The sequence below is a fragment of the Bubalus bubalis genome, chromosome 1 (genome assembly GCF_019923935.1).
Source record: "Bubalus bubalis isolate 160015118507 breed Murrah chromosome 1, NDDB_SH_1, whole genome shotgun sequence".
In the NCBI taxonomy this organism is placed as follows: Eukaryota; Metazoa; Chordata; class Mammalia; order Artiodactyla; family Bovidae; genus Bubalus; species Bubalus bubalis.
The window spans coordinates 184,149,285-184,158,603 of record NC_059157.1 but is presented as its reverse complement, the minus strand read 5'-3'; the positions used below and the strand labels follow the sequence as shown (position 1 = coordinate 184,158,603).

At 46.9% G+C, this 9,319-nt stretch overlaps 1 non-coding gene across 1 annotated transcript; it reads right to left on the bottom strand.

Moving 5' to 3' along the window:
• Positions 1-8,170: 8,170 nt before the first annotated feature.
• TRNAC-GCA lies at positions 8,171-8,242 on the bottom strand. Its single transcript has one exon. It is a non-coding gene; the product is annotated as a tRNA-Cys (tRNA).
• Between the last annotated feature and the right edge of the window lie 1,077 nt (positions 8,243-9,319).

Genomic DNA, 9,319 nt, shown 5'->3' with positions numbered 1-9,319 from the left:
TTTTCTTTGTAGGAAATGTTATTTCACTGGACAAGAAGCAGATCTGCGCTTTGCTCCAGGAGACCCAATCTCCATTTTCCAAGATCATTTGCACCACAAACAGCCTTGAATTAGCATCTCTGCTCTTAACAAGTGCAGAAATGTGACACTTCTCTCCCAGTAAAATTCACTCCTTGTATCTACACTGCCCCACCAGCCACTGAGCAATTTGACCAACAGTATTTGCTAACAGCTTGGCTATAGAAGCCAGGATGCACCACAGGTCTGTGTTGTGAACAGTTAAACAGAGGGAGGCCTGTAGGTTAAGGAGAGAAGTCCAGGGTGGTTCTGGGTGTCAGTCTGAGGTGTCAACTAGATGCTCAGGTGGAGATGTTGAATTGGACACACAGCCTGGGGCTTGGAAGACAGGTCCTGGCTGGCGGCCAAAGATGGGAATTGTCTGCAAAGGGACCATTTTAGTGCTTTGGGGTGGGGTGAGATCACCAAGCAATGAGTATGAGGGACCAAGGGACAAGACCTGGGGCCCTGCCATGTCACCAGTCAGGGAAACCCCAGGAGACCTAGAAGGGCCCCAGTAAGGTAGGATGGAGCTGGGAGACCATGGTTTCCTGCAAGCCTACCAAGAAGGTGCTTGAAGCAGGAAGGATTATTTATTTGAGTTTCTTGCTGCTGACATGTCAAGGAAAACGAGTTTGGATTTCTCAGTGTGGTGGTTGGTTGAATTCCCTCACTTTGCACAGAGATTAATAAAGAGTAACTGATCAATGGGGCTTCCCAATTGGCGCTAGTGGTAAAGAACCCACCTGCCAATGCAAGAGACATAAGAAATGCAGGTGTGATCCCTGGGTCAGGAGGATCCCCTGGAGGAGGGCATGGCAACCCACTCCAGTATTCTTGCCTGGAGAATCCCCATGGACAGAAGAGCCTGGAGGGCTAGAGTCTATAGGGTCCAAGGAGTCAGACATGACTGAAGCAATTTAGTATGCACACAACAGATCAGTAATTATTTCAAGGTTTAGGATTTGTGATTTTATTCATGCCAGTGGATCACGAATGTGTATGGTGGTGGTTTCTGGAGAAAAGTAAACAGCATAATGCACACAGATTACTTCTCCTGATTTCTCTTTTTCCAATGCAATGGAGACCTCTCAGAGTTGTAGTCAAGTCTCGTGACCTTCATTTGGGCCTTGGAGGGGGCAGAGAGGAGAAAGTATGAGAAAGATGAAATTAGAGAGGGGTACTGACTGCCTCCAGAGCAGCCTGGTATTCCTGTTTTTTTAGGGAAGCGGGATGCATGATGAAGCTTGGATTTCCCCTTGGGACTCTCCAGATAAATCAGAGTTGAAGAAAAACTCAGATTGAATACAGCTTGGCCAAGAGCCTCCGATGAAAGGAGGAACTCATTTTGCACACTTCAGGTGGCTCAGTGGTAAAGAATCTGCCTGTTAATGCAAGAAATGTAGGAGACTCGGGTTCGATCCCTGGGTCAGGAAGATCCCCTGGAGAAGGAAATATCAACCCATTCCAGTATTCTTGCCTGGGAAATCCCATGTACAGAGGAGCCTGGCAGGCTACACAGTCTGTGGAATTGGAAAGAGTCAGACATGACAAGCACGCATGTGCAGACACACACACGCACACACACACGTCACCCACAGTTCTTTGAAATAATCATCTGACGTCAGTCTATCTTGTTGCTGGTGATCCAGTCTGTTGTCCACCCCCTCCTGTTAAATACAGCCACCACAACGATTTTGGAACATGAAAACCATCTCCAGCCCCTGTCTGGTGACCTATTTAAGAAAGCACCATCTGACGCTGCTTAAATAATCTCCGGTATGACCACAAATAGAAGTCTCGTTTCAGCATAATCTGCAAGTGACATTTTATAATTCGTGAAACCCCATGGCAATGTCGCTCTTCATTAGCACCTCAGAAAAGCAAAGGAAGGGAGATGAAAGGCAAAGCTGGCTGACTACTGTTAACACATCTCTGCTGGTTGATCTGAGTCCTCCTGGCTTTCACACCAGTAGAGCTGAGAGAGAGGGAGGGAAGGGACGGGTTCCAAAGAAGCCAGGTCAGTGTTGTTTCTTTTGGGAAAAGATAACTTCCAGCCAGGAACACCAGACTTGCTTATTTAGGAAAAAGACAAACAGAATGAACTAAAACTTCCTGCTTTCTCCATCCTCGGGGCCATTTGGAAATGTGTTCACTCCCCTTTCACCTTAATTCCGCCCTAAAAAGAAGCTACTGTGATTAACCAGAGGAACAGGGACAAATGCTTCTTAAATCCTCATAGTGTACATGGCGCTGCCTAGACAGTGTTCTATTTGTCATTTCATGTCCCCTTCTTTTGTTTTACGTGTGTCTCATTTTTAAATTTTTGGACACAGCCCACAGCATAGGGGACTGTAGTTCCCCCACCAGCGATCGAACCCAGGCCCCTGCATTGGAAGGTGCATTCTTAACCACTGGACCACCAGGGAAGTCCCTGCTTTGTTTTCTATATTTTTTAAATTGAAATATAGGTGATTTACAACTGTTGTGTTAGTTTCAGGTGTACAGCAAAGTGATTCAATTATATGTATACATATATCCTTTCTTTTCCAGGTTCTTTTCTAATATATGTTATTATAAGATATTGAGCTAGTTCCCTGTGCTATACAGTAAGGTCTTGTTGGTTGTCTATTTTATAGATAGTAGTGTCTACATAAAGAAGGCTAAGCCCTGAAGAATTGATGCTTTTTAAGTGTAGTGCTGGAGAAGACTCTTGAGAGTCCCTTGGACTGCATGCAAAGAGATCAAACCAGTCCATCCTAAGGGAAATCAACCCTGAATATTCATTGGAAGGACTGATGCTGAAGGGGAAGCTCCAATATTTTGGCCATCTGAAGGAGCTGACTCTTTGGAAAAGACTCTGATGCTGGGAAAGATTGAGGGCAGAAGGGGCCAACAGAGGATGAAATGGTTGGATGTCATTTTCAACTCAATGGACGTGAGTTTGAGCAAGCTCCGGGAGATGATGGAGGACAGGGGACCCTGGTGCACTGCAGTCCATAGAGTTACAAAGAGTCAGACAGGAGTTAGCGACTGAACAGCAAGAGCATATGCTGGGGACCAGCCTCAGCAGAGTCCAGGGATACCCTCAAGATGAACGGCATCGGCGAATGAATGACACGGAGAGGTCAAGCTTCGGTGAGTGAGGCCCATAACTTTATTTTCAAAAGGAGCTTTTATACCCTGACTTGTACATAGAAGGAAATGAAAGATGCAAGGTCATGCAGAGTCAGCCCAAACATTCCAGCAGTTTTGCCCTTATCAAAACCAGGATTTTTTTTCTGTATGCCTTTCCATAAACAAGGGTCTTATGCTATGTACATTATCTTCTGGCCTGGAGGCCTGTTGACATTTTATGACCCTTTTTTGATAAAGGTTGATCAACCAGAAAACTTGTTTTCCCTTGAAGTGTTTTTTCTTTATATTTCTAATCTGTGTCAGCCTCAGAAAGTACTAAACAGAGTTACATTCTCACAGAGCAAAGGTGTAATGGGTCGCAACAAAGAAAGACCTGCTCGAGCAGGTCCAGGGAAGGTCTTCTCCTCATGACCTTTGTCATGGGTGGGATCTCCCTTGGTGGCTCCCGGCAAGCATATGTTAATCAAACTTGTAATTCATCCCTCCCAGATTTCACGTCCTTGAAGTAGACCTAGGAAGAGCCTGTTTTACGATACAGATGAGTTGAGTAGAACTTTCCTCTGCTAAGGAGCAGATTTAGTCCTGCCCATCCTGCCCTGCCCAGGGCTGGAGATACGAGGTTCTGGGCCTCATGGCTGGAACCACCAGCAGACAGGGAAACTTGCACCCACTGGAGACTGGATTCAGCCTCATTGAGAGGGAAATGGTCCAGAAGAACCGGGTTCCTGGCCTCAACGGCTCCATCTTGGCCACAGCTGAGGCACCTGGACACGGAGTGGCAACCTTTGGCCAGGCCAGGTGACATGGGGCCAGGCTGTTGAGTCTCGGTCTCTCTCAGCTCTGCCCCCGGGTTTCCATCACAGGCTCTCATGAGCCGTGCCTCTTAGCTCCAGACCTGGTTCCCCTGATGCTCCTCCAAGATCTGAACTCGGCAGTCTCTGTAGGCACCCGTTTCCTGCTGGGCAGGTTTGGAAAACATGGGTTGGCAGCTGGGCCGACAGAGCAAGAGTTGAGACTCAAGTCCTGGAGGAAAGGGAATTAGAGGCCATGTGGGCCGTAGCTTAGAGACAGTCAGACTGAGGATGTCTGCAGGTGTTTAGTGAAGGGACCAGCCAAAGACCTGGCAGCTGAACTGGGCTGTGGACGGCAAAGCAGGATTTGGATGTCTGTCTGATGGGCACTCAGTTCCTCCAACAAGCTCGGTGGGGCCCAGCCAGGTGCTGCTAAAGTGCCAGGGGGACTCTTGCGGAGCTCGTCCACCTGCTGCCTCAACTCCTGATCCAGACAGCATCACCCACTAGGCCAGGCCATAGACCTGACCGCTAGTGCTGTGTGCCAGCCGGCCAGCCAAGACCAAGCCTGCCTTCAGGGCTGCCCAGCCAGGCTGGCTTCTGGGCTTGTCCATGGAGAGGTGGAGGGGGTCCCAGGATGCCTCCACCTTTGAGAGATGCCACTGAACCACCAAGGAAGTCCCTGCTTAGATGTTTTTTAAAAAAATATTTATCTATTTATATGACTTGTTGTTCAGTCCCTCAGTCGTGTCCGACTCTTTGTGACCCCGTGGACTGCAGCATGCCAGGCTTCCCTGTTCTTCCCCATTTCCCAGAGCTTGCTTTAACTCATGTCCATTGAATCAGTGATGCCATCCAACCATCTTGTTCTCTGTTGTCCCCTTCTCCCCTGACTTCAATCTTTCTCAGCATTAGGGTCTTTTCCAATGAGTCAGTTCTTTGCATCAGGTGGCCAAAGTGTTGGAGTTTGAGCTTCAGCATCAGTCCTTCCAAAGAGTATTCAGGATTGATTTCCTTTAGGATGGACTGGTTTGATCTCCTTTCAGTCCAAGGGACTCTCAAGAGTCTTCTCCAACACCACAGTTCAAAAGCATCAATTCTTGAGTGTTCAGCCTTCTTTATGGTTCAGTTCTCACATCCATACATGACTACTGGAAAAACCATAGCTTTGACTAGATGGACCTTCGTTGGCAAAGTAATGTCTCTGCTTTTGAATATGCTGTCTATGTTGTTCATAGCTTTTCTTCCAAGGAGCGAGCATCTTTTAATTTCATGGCTGCAGTAACCATCTGACACAAGAAATGGAGCTCAAGAAAATAAAATCTGTCACTGTTGCCATTGTTTCCCCATCTATTTGCCATGAAGTGATGGGACCAGATGCCATGATCTTAGTTTTCTGAATGTTGAGTTTAAAGCCAACTGTTTCACTCTCTTCTTTGCTTTCTGCCATATGGGTGGTGTCATCTGCATATCTGAGGTTATTGATATTTCTCTCAGCAATCTTGATTCCAGCTTGTGTTTCATCCAGTCCAGCATTTCTCATGATGTACTCTGCATATAACTTAAATAAGCAGGGTGACAATATACAGCCTTGATGTATTCCTTTCCCAGTTTGGAACCAGTCTGTGGTTCTGTGTCTGGTTCTAACTGATGCTTCTTGATCTGCATACAGATTTCTCAGGAGGCAGGTAAGGTGGTCTGGTATTCGCATCTCTTTAAGAATTTTCTACAGTTTGTTATGGTCCTCCACATTATTTATTCTGGAGAAGGAAATGGCAACCCACTCCAGTATTCTTGCCTGGAGAATCCCATGGACACAGGAGCCTGGTGGGCTACAGTCCATGGGGTCGCAAAGACTCAGACACGACTGAGCGACTCACATCTTCACATTTTAGAACTCAGAATGCCAGCATAGTTTGACTCCTATTCTCTGTCAGGCAACTCACTTAAAGCTTCTGAACCTTGTTTGTTTTCTCTTTTGTAAGATAAAGAAACTAGGATCTGCCTGGATGAGTTGTTTTGAGGATGAAAGGCTGTGATTCGTGTGAGATGCGTATCTACAGTGTACGTGCCCATGTCTCCCCTAGGGCAGTGGCTCAGCACTCATGACTCCGTGTTTGTGGTGAGCTGATTACTAACAAGAGTAATGAGAATGGACTCCATGGGGTTTAGAGGTCTCCAGCCATAGAAGCTCCTGAGAGGTGGACAGCTGTCGGAGGTGGGGGCACACTTCTGTCCCCTGAGGACTGGGTTTGTATGGGACAGGAGGAGGAGTGTTGAGGAGTGTCTTAGCTCAGACTGCACAACAAATTACCACAGACCAAGTGGTTTAAAAACCACTATTTTTAAAAATATTTATTTATTTTTTAATTGAAGGATGATTGCTTTACAATATTGGTTTGATTTCTGCCATATATCAACATGAATTAGCCATAGGTGTACATATGTCCCCTCCCTCCCACCTCCCACTTTTTCCCACTCTAGGTTCTTACAGAGCCCCAGTCTGAGTTCCCTAAGTGACACAGCAAATTTCCATTGGCTATCTATTTACATATGTTACTGTTTATGCATCCATGCTACTCTCTCCATTCATCTCACCCTTTCCTTCCTGCCCCCCACCCGTCCTTGTCCACATATCTGTTCTCTATATCTGCATCTCCACTGCTGCCCTGCAGATAGATTCATCAGTACCATCTCTCTAAATCCCATATATATGTGTTAATATATGATATTTGCTTTTCTCTTTCTGACTTACTTCACTCTGTATACTAGGCTCTGGGTTCATCTAATGAATTGACTCAAATGCATTTTTATGGCTGAGTAGTATAGGAGATCAGTCCTGGGTGTTCATTGGAAGGACTGATGCTAAAGCTGAAACTCCAATACTTTGGCCACCTCATGCGAAGAGTTGACTCATTGGAAAAGACCCTGATGCTGGGAGGGATTGGGGGCAGGAGGAGAAGGGGACGACAGGATGAGATGGCTGGATGGCATCACCGACTCGATGAACATGAGTTTGGGTAAACTCTGGGAGTTGGTGATGGACAGGGAGGCCTGGTGTGCTGCGATTCATGGGGTTGCAAAGAGTCGGACACGACTGAGTGACTGAGCTGAACTGAACTAAGTATATATGTATCACAGCTTCTTTATCCATTCATCTGTTGATGAATGTCTAGGTTGCTTCCATGTCATAGATGTTGTAAATAGTGCTGCAATGAATATTGCAGGGGTACATGAGTCTTTTTCAGTTTTGGTTTCCTCATGGTGTATGCCTAGAAGTGATATTGCTGGGTTGTATGGTAGCCAAACCCGCACATTTGTTTCTTAAAGTTCTGGAGTCTGGGAAGTCTGACGTCATGTTGCTGGTTGACTCCGTTCCTGGTGAGACTCTTTTTCTGGCTTGAAGATGGCTATCTGCTCCTTGAATCCTTGTATGGCAAAGAGAGAGCGGATACAAGCCCTATTATGTCCCGTCTTTGTGACCCCATGGCTTCAGAAGTTGCCACACTCGGCTTAGTTGCTCCATGGCATGTGGAATCTTCTGCAGTGATACTGGCCAGAGCAGAGGAGAGCAGTGGTGGTCCAAAGCCTTGCTCCTTGTTTGATGTCATCAACTGAATTGTGTCCCTGCTCCACCAACCCCGAATTCGTACACTGAAGCCCTAACCCTCAATGTGACTGTATTTGAAGATTGAATTTCTGAGGATAATTAAGGTTAAATGAGGTCGAACTCCCCAGGTCATGGAAAAGACTCTGATGCTGGGAGGGATTAGGGGCAGGAGGAGAAGGGGACGACAGAGGATGAGATGGCTGGATGGCATCACTGACTTGATGGATGTGAGTCTGAGTGAACTCCGGGAATTGGTGATGGACAGGGAGGCCTGGCGTGCCGCGATTCATGGGGTTGCAAAGAGTTGGATACGACTGAGTGACTGAAATGAACTGAACTGAACTGAGGTCATAGATGTGGGCTCTAACCCACAAAGACTGGTATCCTTGGGAGAAGAAGAGACACTAGAGGTCTCTCTTTCCGCATGAGTGAATGTGAGTGTGAAGTCACTCAGTGACTTTTTGTGACCCACTCTTTGTGACCCCATGGACTGTAGCCCACCAGGCTCCTCTGTCCATTGAATTTTTTAGGCACAAGTACTAGAGTGGGTTGCCATTTCCTTCTCCAGGGGATCTTCCCTACCCAGGGATTGAACCTGGGTCTCCTGCATTGCAGGCAGATGCTTTACCATCTGAGCCACCACGGAAGCCCAGAGAAATGCTGTGTACAAACACAGGGAGAAGGTGGCCATCTACAAGCTGAGGAGGCTCGTCACACAGAAACGCACCCTGCTGATGCCTTGATCTTGGACTTCTGGTCTCCAGAGCTGTGAGAAAATAAACTTTTTGTTAAGTCTCCCAGTCTGTGGTATTTTGTTATAACTGCCCAACTGACTAATGGGGCTTCCTTGGTGGTTCAGTGGTAAAGAATCTGCCTGTAATGCAGGATTTTGTAATGGGGGGTTGATCTCCACGTCAGGAAGATCCCCTGGAGAAGGAAATGGCAACCCACTCCAGTATTCCTGCCAAGATAATCTCATGGACAGAGGAGCCTGGCGGGCTATGGTCCACGGGGTCGCAAACAGTCAGACAGACACTGTTTGCGTGCCTGTGACTGAACAACAGCAACAACACTCGTGCAACACTCACTGGTGCACTGGTAATGAAGAACAGGACCAGGGCGTCTCCCCCCGGCACCCTGGAGCCTCCTCAGCCTCCACTTAACCCTCCCCCCTTTCTACTGAGATCCAGAAATTCCCAGGTATGTGGTCTGGGTGGGATCAATCCCGATTAGTCAGAGCCATTTGCACATTGAACTCTTTGGTCACGGTCATTAGTCTAGCAGTGAGCATATGGACCCAACCAGAGACAAGCCCAGTGCTCTGGCTCAATGACTGAGGAAAGAGAAGATTCTTCTTCCTGGATATAAATGGAGAAATATGAACCTGGAGGCTCCTGACACATACCTCACTACCGTGACTGCTTAAGACAGACCAGGGGGGCATCCCAGAGAAACAGAACTACCATTCTAAAGATATCATGAATATCTGGCTCCAACTGCATTGTCCTACTTCTGGTTATATGCCAACAAATCACTTTGTTGCCAACAAAGTTCCGTATAGTCAAAACTATGATTTTTCCAGTAGTCATGTACGGATGTGAGAGTTGGACCATAAAGAAGAATGAGTGTCGAACAACTCATGCTTCTGAACTGTGGTGCTGGTAAATACTCTTGAGAGTCCCTTGGACTGCAAGGAGACCAAACCAGTCTATTCTAAAGAAAA